General features: G+C 39.8%; 1 protein-coding gene and 1 long non-coding RNA gene across 5 annotated transcripts in view; one reads left to right on the forward strand and one right to left on the reverse strand.

Annotated features, from left to right (window-relative positions):
• Nucleotides 1-13,527, reverse strand: part of PTPRG (protein tyrosine phosphatase receptor type G) — a 703,723-nt gene that overhangs the window by 360,670 nt on the left and 329,526 nt on the right. The gene's annotated exons all lie outside the window — the stretch shown is intronic.
• Nucleotides 132-2,725, forward strand: LOC111091291. The gene is made up of 3 exons (XR_005374836.1): nt 132-252; nt 918-1,119; nt 2,178-2,725. It is a non-coding gene; the product is annotated as an uncharacterized LOC111091291 (long non-coding RNA).

Here is a 13,527-nt window from a genome sequence, read left to right on the forward strand (position 1 = left end):
AAACATTCTTCATGCTTTGGAAGCTAATGTGCCTACCAATGGAAAAGATCAAATGAACAAGAACAAAAAATAGAAACAGAATTCTGAAATGGAATTTGGTTGCTTAACTCCGGAGTTTCCTGTAGTCAAAAATAGAATCCAGACACTTGACAGTCATATGCACTCATGCAGTTGCCCATAATGAATGATGGAGAATTATATGCAAAATAAAGACAAGAAAATGCCATATCACCTATACGTACTATAGTATGGGTAAGAAAGACCAACTTTTTTTTTTTTTATAAAAAGATTTATTTATTTATTTGAGAGAGAGAGAGAGAGAGAGCACGTGAGTGTCGGGAGGGATAGAGAGGAAGAGGGAAAGAGATAATCCCAAGCCTACTCCCTGCTCAGCAGGGAGCCCCACTCAGGGCTGGATCCCATGACCCATGAAATCATAACCTGAGCTGAAATCACAAGTCAGACACCCAATCAGCGAAGCCACCCAGGCGTCCCAAAAGAATGATGTTCAATAGACTTTACTCCCCCGGACTTTGTGTTTTGTTTTCTTTTGTTTCAATCTCCTAATACGATGAACACAGGATTGCTGAGGGGAAAAAAAGGGCATGAGATGAGATGGGTCCTCTCTATAACTGTGGTTTACTTTGAACAATCAAAACCATAAATTGTACTAAGATTTTAAATGTGAAATATCACTACAAACTGCAATTAAAATGGCATTATAGGAACAGAAGTCAAGGGGGTGCTAGCAACCATTCATTATACTCTTTCTCCAATCTCAGGTTAACCATCCTTAGGATGGCCCTTTAGACCACCACTTCTCAAATTTTAATGTTAAAATTTTAGGATTTTAATGTTTAATGTTTAGGATTTTAATGTTAAAATCCTATTAAAATGCAGTTTTCGTTCTGATTCAGTAGTTCTGCGTGAAGTATGACGTCGTGCAGTTCAAAAAGCTTTCAGGTGATGCAATGTCCCTGGTCAGAGGATCAAGCTGAGAGCAACCAGTTCGGTTCCTATGGAAACATTGTGGGCTACCTCACAATCTGCCTTCCCCTCTCTTCTCACTCCAAGAACCCTGATTTTACTGGAACAGCAACCAACTCAACCCAAGGAATGGTGGGTCATGCTCCAGCCAGACAACAATAGGAATCTGAGATCCTGCTAGATCCTGGCATAGGGTTGGGACAGTGATCCAACATTGGCCAAGGGCTTGAAAGGGGATGTCAGCTAAACTTCCTATGATGAAAAAGTTGTTTTGTTTCCTCCCTTAACTCCTTCATTGGCCTCTGCCATGGAGGTTGTGCTATGAGACTTAAGGAGCCATGTTGAAATCATAGAGTAAGAACGACAAGGCTGAAGTACTGCCGACAGCAATGAAATTAAAGTAGAAAAAGCTGAAATCAGGGGTCATGAAGCTATGACCCACAGACCAACTCCAGACCACTATCTGTTTTCGTAAATAAAGTTATACCAGACAGACATAGCCACATCCATTTGTTCACTGACTGTTTATGGTTGCTTTTGTCCTAACATAGCAAAGATGAGTATTTGCAGCAGAGACCTGGCTCCTGAAGCCTAAAATATTTACTGTCTGGTCATTCTCAGAAGAACTTTGCTGACCCTTGGCCTAGATCATTAAAGTATCTATCCATATCCTTTATTCATCCTCCACTTCACCTTGACATCACTTCCAAAACTAGTAATTACTTCTTCAATAGCTGTCTTCCCTGTTGGACAGTAAACTCCTTAAGCCATCTTGTTTATTGCCAGATGCTGCTTTTTAGCACATACCAGGCTTAGAGGAGACACTCAACAAGTTATCCAAATTGTAATTAAGCCCATACTTAAAATATTTTATTTATTTATTCATGAGAGGTACAGAGACAGAGGCAGAGGGAGAAGCAGGCTCACTGCAGGGGAACCTGATGTGGGACTTGATCCCAGGACCCCAGAATCATGACCTGAGCCAAAGGCAGACACTCAACCACTGAGCCACCCAGGCATTCCTAAGCCCATGCTTTTTAATCAAGATGTTTTGAAGTTTCATCCCCTTCTCTGTCTCTTCAATGTAAGTTACTTAGAATATGCTAAAAATCACAGTTCTTCCTGTCGCCTCCTATTAAGAACAATAACCTGCTCTTTGTCCTTTACAAACTCCATTTCCTTCCTCATAGGCTACTTACAGGCAGGACAGAATGGAGTTTCCAAATCTGGACTCGCCTTATCCAGAAGCAGTAGACGGCAAGACCTGGAAATCCAGGTCAGAATCTGTGTGAACCCCAGATCCTGTGCAAATGTGCAGTGGACATCCCGTTTTCCAGCCAACTTGAGTCCACAACAGAGAGAACACACAGAAGCAGCAGCCTTTTGTAAGCCCAATAGGAAGCATAAATTTTGAATAAAGGAAGTAAAGGAAAAAGAAGATCCAAGGATGATAAAAGCCCTAACTTCCTGCAGTATAAGAGCTACTACAGGATATCTTAAAGAGACCTCGAAACATTTCACAAAACTGTCTTGGAGCAAAACAGTATGATAGAAATAGATGCTTACTAGTTATTTTCAAAGATGAAGAGTTTCCTTGATAATATTAGCAGTCCATACACCCCCTCCATGCTATTTCATTGCATAACACAATGATGAAACAAAAAACATACATCATGGAATTTGAACGTGGCTGGAATTCCTGTTTAGAGACTTACATAGACCATTTTACCTTTTTTTATTAGGATTTATCTATTTATTTTAGAAAGAGAGAAAAACCTTGTAAGCATGCATGCAGGGGCAGAGGCAGAGGGAAAGAGTCTCAAGCGGGCTCCCTGCTGAGCGTGGGGCCCAACATGGGGCTTGAACTCAGGACCCCGAGAACATGACCTGAGTTGAAATCAAGAATTGGATGCTCAAACAACTGAGCCACCCAAGTGCTCTTCATCTTACCTTTCTAAGCTTCAGGTTCTAATCCGTAAAATAGGTATAATACTCATTCCGCTCTTATGCATTTGTCAGATGAAAACTTAATTAGATGGTAAGATATTCTTGTTGTGGTTTCATTTTTAAAGGAAAAATATAGAAAATCATCCAAATATATTATCTAACAACTTTACCCTTTTAAAAAATTTAATTGCATCTCCCCACATTTTTTTTAAGTAATCTCTAAACCAACATGGGGCTTGAACTCAGGACCCTGAGATCAAGAGGCGCATGCTCTACCTACCGAGCCAGCCAGGCACCACTCCTTATACACTATTTTGACACCAAATGCCTCGTTTTCTATATGGGAACCCCCTCGCCATCCTATAGTATTTGCTTGTTCCTGAAAAAGATATTGCAAGTAGTATATAAGCAGATCATTACCAATCTATTGCAGGCTGTGTCTATACATTCCTCCTCAAGGGAACATCAGTAAGAAACAGACAGCTACAGTATGAGGTCTCTCCTTTTGGGAAAACACTTGACTTCACTCAGCACATAAAAAATACGTGAGAACAGCACATATCATTTATCTTTAAGTCTACTCTTTGCACTATTACAAAGCCAGGGCCTCCAGCTGCAAACCTGTAAGACAGAGGTTAGTTGTGTGATGATTGGGGAAAGGGACAAATAGTTTAAAGGGCTCAAATTAATGAAAAAAGACTGACGTGATATGTAAGCATTAGTGAACTTAATAGATTTTCATTAGTTCTTATTAAGCTCTAGCACTAAGAAAACAACAGGGTTCAAAGGGTTAAGTTCTAATGGAGGAATCTGAAAACAATGGCAGGTGGGATTATTTTTCTGAAGAAAATTAAAGGAAGCTGGGAGAAAGGAATAGTATGTGACAGAATTTCTGTGTCACAGAGGCTTATTTGTAGGTCACCCTGGGAAGGTAAAGTTGGAAGAGCGACCAGAATGGAGTGAAGGAGCAAATTACATGAGTTGGTGGTAGAGGCAGAGGTGGACGGAGGAGAGGGATGCATGTTCCAGATGGAAGTGCAAGCCCCTGAGCCTGTTGGAAAGGAAGCCTCTCCTTGGATCCTGCAACAATCAATCTCTCTCTCTCTCTCTCTCTCTCTCTCTCTCACACACACACACACACACACACACACACTCACAACAGGAGTATATGATGGGGGATCCCTGGGTGGCACAGCGGTTTAGCGCCTGCCTTTGGCCCAGGGCGCGATCCTGGAGACCTGGGATCGAATCCCACGTTGGGCTCCCGGTGCATGGAGCCTGCTTCTCCCTCTGCCTATGTCTCTGCCTCTCTATCTCTGTGTGACTATCATAAATAAATAAAAATTTAAAAAAAAAAAGGAGTATATGATGAAAGATGCAGAGCATCTCCAGACATGGCCTCCCATAGGCACAGTGTTGGAAATATTGTGGAAAGTATATCTGACAAGAGGGAGATGTTCTAGAACTGAGATGTGTGGACGTATCCAGGCATGTGTCATTATCTCCTCATGGGGTGGGGGGTGGGAAGACACATACTCATCTTGTCATCAAGGGAATATCTCCCTCTCTCACCACAGAGATAGCGATCACCACACCTCCTGAGACTACCTATGGCTGGAACATAGCTGAGTTCCACACTAACAGCACATCCTGTCCTAGGCAAGACTCAAGAGAATGTCCTAACTGGTGCCTGGGATGCCAGTGTATCACCATGTGACAAATTTTTTTCATCTCCTCAGGGGTAACTAATAGGATTAATAGACAGCAACTATTGGTGATTGCTTGTAAGGCAGGCCCCAGGAAGACGACTGTGCCCCTGTGCTAATGACAGACTGCTGAGGGAAAGACGGATGGGTGAAGGGAAGCATGGGTAACAACTTTTCATCCATCTTCTGAAGCACTTTTGCTTTAAAAATGCTGCTTTCATAAACCACGTGGAGAGCAGCTTGTACAAATACCAACTGAGGCATATGACAAACGTTAAGAGTGTATTTGAGCAAAAGTTCATTCAAATGGGAACACACAAAACCAGAAGTGGTTAGGAGCAATCCATTAACAGGTGTTGGGGAAAGTGACCCGGGAGAGAGAGAAAAGGAGGAAGTAGTTAGGAAACTATTGATTAGCCATGGCTTACAGCTTTGTCGGCCCCTTATGACTGGTTGTCCTCGGGTGTCAATTTCACCTTGAGGCATTTACCGGCTTAAGATATGGTTTGTGATGTAGGCTGCCATGAGATTAGAGCCACCTGAGTCTAACAGCTTCCTTGTTTAATTAATTTAATTGTAGGTTAGTAGACAACTAGGTCTATCAATAAATGAATCTGCATATTGTCTGGCTTTTTATTTGCTTTCTATTTGTTGCAACATAAACAGAGAGCAACCCTTAGACCATTGTCTAGATATTCTGCTACTAATGTCACATTCTTAATTCTGGAGAGGCCAAAACCACCCCCCATTCCACCATACACGATCAACCACATTTGCGTCACCAGCCCTCCACACAGCACTTGGAATGGAGCAGGAGACAAGCAATTATCTGATGGCTAGACTCCATGGAAAAGCAACATGCAATGCTCCCTTTGCAGCTGGAAAGCTGTGCTCACTGAGGACACCACTGAGTCTAGATCAGGCATGGAACTTCGCATGCAGGCCATCACAAGCATTACAAGCAGCAATCCTGACCTTTGGGAGCATTTCCTCCACTGGGAACCGAGTTAAAAACCAACTCACCTCCTACCCTGTGGGAGCAGACTGCAGAGATTCCCTGGTTCAATTCTTAAAACCACAGAAATCTCAAGAAGTCATTAATAGCATTTACAGATGGATAAAAGGATATTTACAGAACCACTCTTTCCCCAGGAAATGAGGTAGCCTTTTTGACTCACAGTGTAAAAGAAATCAATGAGGATCAGTTGGCTAGCTATATAAAATGTATGGTAGACAAAAAAGGAAGGAGAGGTAGAGGGACATGGTTTACATCACCACTATATTCATGGCATGGCAAGGGCATTTCCAGCCCCTGGCCCCCAATCCATTCATGATCCTTTCAAATACAATCCTTTCAAAACCTTAAAGGGGCAGAGGAAGCTGTTCCAAGCACCTTCTTTATCCATGTGATTTCTGTGCACATAACTGAAATAAACAGTCAACATTTACAGATTTTACTAAATGCAGGTGACATTTACATACTACCTCCTACCCTCGCTACTACTTGTCCAGGGGACGTTCCATTCATTTATAGATGAAGTTTGAAAAAAAATTAATTGGTGTATCTCTAGTTGATATGTCACACAACTAGAAAATGATGCAGCTGAATATCAAATCCAGGTGTGGAATGCAGTGCTATTTTCAGAACAGCATGATGCATCTTAGAGTAATTAAAATAAATAAATAAATACCCATTGAACACTGTTTTCCCCCTAATTTATAAATCTGACCAGCCCAAATGTATCTATGTCCTTAATACACCAGTAAGGAACAACTGATTGTTTCTTTCTGAGTTAGTCTCCCCAAAACATCCCACTTTCACCCTCACATCAAAATTATTGCTCACAAACCCACCACACCACATCTAGAAACCATCATCCATCCTGGACTCAATGCAGGGACTTTTTGTTCAGCTTCTTTCTTGGATGATTTCTACCATGCTGCCTTGACCCCCTTCCTCCCCCTTCTCTCACTTATTACTGGCCAAGTTATGGGAGCAGAGGGGGAAGCAAGAATTCCATAAACTCCTTCCTGCTGCAAACTTCCATTTTACTGATTTCTAAGCTGCATGGTCTGTTCCTTGCAGGATATTACCACCTCATTCATCAAGGTCTGTTTAGGTTCTTCACTTCAGTCTGAAAAGCAACCTTAACTCAATGTTCCTTGTTGGCAGGACATGTAACTAAGATTTTAAGAGGTGTTTGCTGAGCTCTAAGGAGTCTCCTAATACTGACATATCAAAAGAAAACTTGCATAAGACAGGTGTGTTAAGAAACCGTATACATGGCTCACACCAAGGCAGGGCGTCGTTTTAAGCAAGACACTAAGGACCTGCAAGACGATGAGTTAGACATGGAGCAACTGCCAGCAACGTGGCATGTTCATCGCTTAAACACTCCATTTCATTCCAAGGTACCAAAACGATAATAGACTTTATTCTAATTGGATTGTCTGCAATGAGCCAATTTAAGTGCTAAATGCTGCGAATTATTCAGCCTGACATAGCAATGCACTGATGTGAGCCGCTGCAGGGCAGGAGGTTTGTGGAAAGTGTGAGTTCCGAAGCATAATGAGGAGCTGCGAGTCTAACTTGGCAGACCTCCACCGCACAGATTCATATTGTCTCAACAGCTGCGGGGGGACACAAAAAGCATTGGCTGCCACCTTGACCCAAAATGCATCTGCCATCAGCCAGTACAGCTGATTCTGTAGGATTCCAGCTTCAGCGTCACTGGGATGAAGATAGGTCGAAGGCTTAATAGGAGAACAGCTCAGAATACAGAAAAAAAAAATTATCTACAAGAAAGGGCATCATTCACCATTGCTGTGGTTCCATTATTTTGACACTTTTAGAATGTTGTAATGTTTAAACTTATAAAGGCACTGGCTAGAGTTTTATAAACAGTGATTAAAAGCTTGAGATCTGGAATGGAAATGGATCTACCACATACCACCAGTTAAATGACCTCAAGGCAGGTCATGTAATGTTCTTAAACCTCAGTTTCTTCATTTTAAAAATGAGCACAACAGTACCTAATTGTCATATGATTGGTATGACAGTTAAATACATATAGGAATTTTAATGTATGGAGGCCAATACAAGTTAAGTAATTAAAAACATATAATGATTAAAATATGTGTGTGTGCGTATAAAATAACAATAATGTATACTTATTCATTTTCTTCCAGAACAGATTTAAAGAGAAAAAGTAAACAAGCATCTATGGACTCCCATCTTAAACCTAAATTATCACTATTTTCATATTAGATATAAAAAAGTACCCTATTTTTTTAAAAGATTTTATTTATTTATTCATGAGAGACACAGAGAGAGAGAAAGGCAGAGACACAGGCAGAGGGAGAAGCAGGCTCCACGCAGGGAGCCTGACGTGGGACTCGATCCCAGGTCTCCAGGATCATGCCCTGGGCCGAAGGCAGCGCTAAACCACTGAGCCACCCGGGCTGCCCAAAAAGTACCGTATTTGAAAGTGAGACTTGCTTTGTCATTACTTCACCTCTAGAAATCATTATAGAAAAAAACCCCAGGAGGTCAGATACAACATGGTCTCTTGGGTGCCATCTAGCACTAAAATTAGGATCTTCAAAATTAATTTATGACTATGGTAATCTGGTGACTGAAATAATTTTTAATACTGCCCTATTTCTGAATTGAACTGTATTTTTAATAAAGATTATGGCTTTTTATTTTTTTATTTTTTATTTTTTTTTATTTTTTATTTTTTTATGATAGTCACAGAGAGAGAGAGAGAGAAGCAGAGACACAGGCAGAGGGAGAAGCAGGCTCCATGCACTGGGAGCCTGATGTGGGATTTGATCCCAGGTCTCCAGGATCGCGCCCTGGGCCAAAGGCAGGCGCTAAACCGCTGCACCACCCAGCGATCCCCAGATTATGGCTTATATATATATATATATATATATATATATATATATATATATATAGCCAAAAATAAGTATAGGATGCTGAAAAAAACCCAATTTACAAGAGCCAACAAAGAAAAATACAGAGCCAACTTTTAACGGCTGAAGAAGAGAATGTTCCTTCACTTTCCTGTCTAAGGGTAAATTAAAATTTCTTCCATGTCCCATGTCAAATACAATGGACTCCATTGGGCTGATGGGTTAAAGGGCCGTAATATTCACATCTGACTTAACAGTGCTCAGTATATTTTCTATTCATAAGAATCAACAACAGTTGAATAGTTTATTTGGTGACTTTTCCCTCATATGTGCTAAGTCATACAGGCCCCTGACACATTAATTCAAGAACAGGCTGGAATTATTTGTTCTGTTCAGCTAGGAGTTTTAAATGCAACCTCAGCTGTCTCAAATTTGGTGTTACTATTTGGACTTTCCTTCAATGATTCAGGTTCAGGTATTTGACATTAAATCAAGTGATAACATGGTGTTTAGTAAACCTGGATAATACTTCTTAAGATGGAGCACTCTGGCTGAAAAATTAATTTCCATTTACATAGACTGCCTGAAAAAACAATTAGACACAAACACTCCCTGAACTTCTAAGAAATCAAAAATAAAGTCCTACATGATCTTACTCAGTAAAGGCTCAACAGATAACATCTGAAGAGGGATCTACAGACTTTATGGTGATGTCTAGCGAGAGGCCAAAGAATAGTAAGATGATGACAAGTAAGATATATTTCACAGCTCTATTTACAGAACAACAACACCTTCCTCCAACTGGAAGCCATCTCTTGCTAAAAATGGTAAAGAAACACGAATACTTCCACATTAATCAGGATTTTAGCTCCACTCCCCTGCCACTGCCATACTCAAGCCAAGAGGCAGAAAAGTGAGAGATGTCCTGAAATACTCAGAAAACACTGAATAATTTTTAAAATCGTGTCCACTTAAATTATTTTGTAAGTAACAGATTCTCATTGTAAAATAGTCAAACAATACAGTCGTGTTTGGTGAAACAAAATGTATCCCTTATCTTTTTCCTGACCCATTCCCTCGTTCTCTTCAGAGAAGTAATGATGTCTTAGCCTTATGTATACCTTTACAGTTCTTTTTCTAGAATTTATATACCCAGGGAATCAGGCCTACTCTGTAGAATCGATCTTTTATTTCTTTGGTAATAACTGAGGAAGCAAATTAACCTAAAGAAAATGGGCAGAGGTTTCACTCTAAAAAGGAAAAACCAATGTCATTTCAGACTACCAATTTTATCCATTAACACAAAGATAGTTCTGACTTACCTTTGAAGAATACTTTGAGATGCTTAAGCATGGAATAGGAAAAACAATGGGATGGGTATATATCCCCCTCCTAGACTGCCATTTTCATAGAAGGAAAGAGACATAGGCAGTGATGACTACCAGACAGCAAGGAATTGCCAAATACGGCTGAGAGTACCCAGCACATGTCTTTGAAAATGAATGGAGAACAGAAATCTAAAGTTCCCAAGAGGGCATTGATTTAAACTGGATCTTAGAAACTCACCCCAAGAACATCAATAAACATGGGTCTTCAGCCAACATGGAGACACAAGGAAGAAATGGTATGTCAAGTGAAATGAATCCTTTCCAACACAGGAAAAATGCAAGAGGCCAAAGGAATCTTTATCATGACTTTCATCTGATTTGTGATCATGACGTCAATTATGGGAACATCTGCCCAAAGTTCTTTCCCACTTAAGATAGATGCTGGAAGGGTGCTCCGAAGAATAAAAGAACTCATGACCCAAAGTTTCCATTCAGATGGGAAATAAACCAGATCCTTTGTGACTTCACTGTGAAATAAACTCAATTAGGCTGAAAAAGGGGGAAAGCTCTTCTTTTGTTATAACACAGACAAAAGAAAACTCTTTAGTTAACTTCTGTTTAACTCTAAGAGCATGCCTCTCAGCTTACATGGCTTTGAAAAACTAGACATTCCCACAGGTGAGAAGAAAGCACCAGAAAGAACTAAAAACTAGGGAGTATTCCCTTAGGTTAGTAACATAATGGTGTATACTCATTTAAGCTTAAATGGACAGAGTAATGCTAATCTAGCTAAGGGTGCTGATTTATTGAGGAATATGCTATAAACAGATTGAAAAAAAGGCCCACAACACTGGATATCCCTTCTTGAAGATTAGAAAAGCAAGATTATAAATAGACAAAAGAAAAGAAACCCACATAGAAATACAAAACCTAGAGAACTCTTAGCAACTACTAAGCTCACACATTCATCATGGTGAAAAATGCAAATGTAACAGCAGATATGACTACCACTACATAGAGAGTATTTGTGATTTGGGAAAAGGTACCCCTAGTTCTGGAATGCAGCCACCATGTGCTCTGGGCTAGCACTCTTGCAGAGTGAACATCCTGCTCAGCTATCCACTGCAGCCCTATCCATGAAAAAAAATACATGCTATTTTCAGCATGAGAAAAACCAGTGAAGAGAAAAGAAATTGGAAGAGAAATATTTTTAAATAGTGAAAAAATAACATCTAAACATTGAGCTAGGACTTGACTTGAGTCCATGCACTACTTTTCCTCCCCATAAATCAAACTACCCTTATCAAACTACTCTTGAAATAATTTTAGGCTCTGCATAATTTAAATGCTTTAGAAGAAACCCCTAACTGCACAGAGAATAAAGAAATGCCAACCTCCCAATCTAAGCTCCCAATTGACAAGAATAAGGGGAATTAAATATCAAAACTATGCAGATTATTCCAGCATATCAAACAAAAAGGCAAAGGATCAAAAAAAAAAAAAAAAGTCATGAAAGTTTTGGAAAAGATTTGCCAGTCTTCTGTGCACAAGAATCAATCATAATGACAAATTCTGATGGATTTTTTCCTTTGGCTTTTTTTTTTTTTTTTTTTTTTGTACATTAAAGGGTAATTGAGTCACACTTAAATGAAGTTTTGCAGTTGGAGTTCAATGAGCAAGGCTTAATTCTAAATGATGCTGGGACACCATGGAATATAAATGCATAAATTACTTTTAAATTTAAAAGGGAACCAAGAAAATACACTCTCCATGACATACATGCCCATCTTTTTGGTGGAATATTTCCCACCCACACAAAAATAAGTGTTAATGCTTTTACTTGGTTTTCCCACCACTTAAGCGCCAAAAGAACATTTAAATAGGAATAACTTCTAAAAAAGGGGTAGTTCTAAAGCTCGCTCTAATTTGTTGCATATTTTCTTCAGAGTATCAAAGAATATTCTTAGAAGCAAATCCTGTAAGGTTCAAAAGACAACTAAAGGGATCCCTGGGTGGCGCAGCGGTTTGGCGCCTGCCTTTGGCCCAGGGCACGATCCTGGAGACCCAGGATCGAATCCCACATTGGGCTCCCGGTGCATGGAGTCTGCTTCTCCCTCTGCCTATGTCTCTGCCTCTCTCTCTCTCTGTGACTATCATAAATAAATAAAAAAAAAAGAAAAAGAAAAAAATTAAAAAGTCAACTAAAAATAGTAAGCAGGAAGGTAAGACCCTGACTACTTGCTCCTTCACTCACAAAAAGAAAATATGTGATTACATTAGTAGGATGTCAAAAGATGCACTCTGACAATTTAAGCAGAGGAAATTGAAGGCATAAATCATGGTGGTGAAAGATGCACAGATTTACTGGAAGAGAAAGGAAAGCAAATTGAAACAACTTTAAAGTTACACTTCAGACCTACTAAAATACAATGAAATTATAAAACTCAATTTTGGTGCAGCTCTAGATAAACAGGTACACACGGCCTAGCAATGAAACCAACTTCAATCTTTCTAAACAATCTAGCAGCCTTTAATAAGAGCCGCTCCAAACTAGTAATTCCAAAGAAATAACTCGGGGAAAAAGAGAAATTAATTTATACCAAGAAATATTATATTTCATTATAAGGTAATGAAATTGAAAATAACCTAATGCTTCAAAATAAGGGAACAATTATACAAACCATGACACAGCAGCTCAGTATATAATGATATTTAATCTAATAACATGCTCACACAACCCTATTAAAAATAAAACTGTAGACAATGTTAACAGAGAGAAATGTATTTAAATATATCCATTCAGTCAACAAGAAAAATGCAATTAAATACATTTATATACTAAATGTAAAAGGTAGAATCAAAGGTAGGTCCAGATAGACTAATCAATCCAAATGTTTTTCTTTTTTTTTTTTTTTTTAAGATTTTATTTATTCATGAGAGACACAGACATAGAGAGAAAGAGGCAGAGACACAGGCAGAGGGAGAAGCAGGCTCCCCACAGTGAGCCCCATGTGGGACTCGATCCCTGACCCAGGGATCACGCCCTGAGCCAAAGGCAGACACTCAACTGCTGAGCCACCCAGGTGTCCCTCAATCCAAATGTTTAGCAAAAATGAGATGCAAAACCAAAGCGACAGCATTAGCATTTAATGTACATACTTTTATCCTCCTGTCAACAAATCCTAATTCTGCTTCTATATCTCAAGTGCTAAGCTAGATGCTTGCAATACAGTAGAGAAAAATAGAGATGCAAGTACTGACCTCATGGAGTAGGGAAATGCTTCTGCCCTTTCCCTTTTGCTTTTAAAACAAACAAAAAAATCAAATATTGTTAAGTAGAGAAAGAATTTCAAAGAAGGAAGTAGAGGTGGCCATCCAGGCCATAAAGTGACCTAACTGAGGGTGAAGAAGATCAGGGAGGTTTTCCTGAAGATACTGTGGGAAGGTCCAGGCAGAGAGAGGGCAGGAAAAGGAAGCCAAGGATACAGCCTGGGCTGAGGCAGAGAAGGCCTTAGAAGGTGAAGAAGCCTTCTGTGGTTGGAACAGACCACAAGGGGAGGACCAGAGGCAGATTAAAAAACAGGCAGGCCTGGAGACTGAGCAGATTCAGACATTGATCCTCAAAGCCAAGGGAAGCCACT

Source organism: Canis lupus, chromosome 20 (genome assembly GCF_011100685.1).
Source record: "Canis lupus familiaris isolate Mischka breed German Shepherd chromosome 20, alternate assembly UU_Cfam_GSD_1.0, whole genome shotgun sequence".
NCBI lineage: Eukaryota > Metazoa > Chordata > Mammalia > Carnivora > Canidae > Canis > Canis lupus.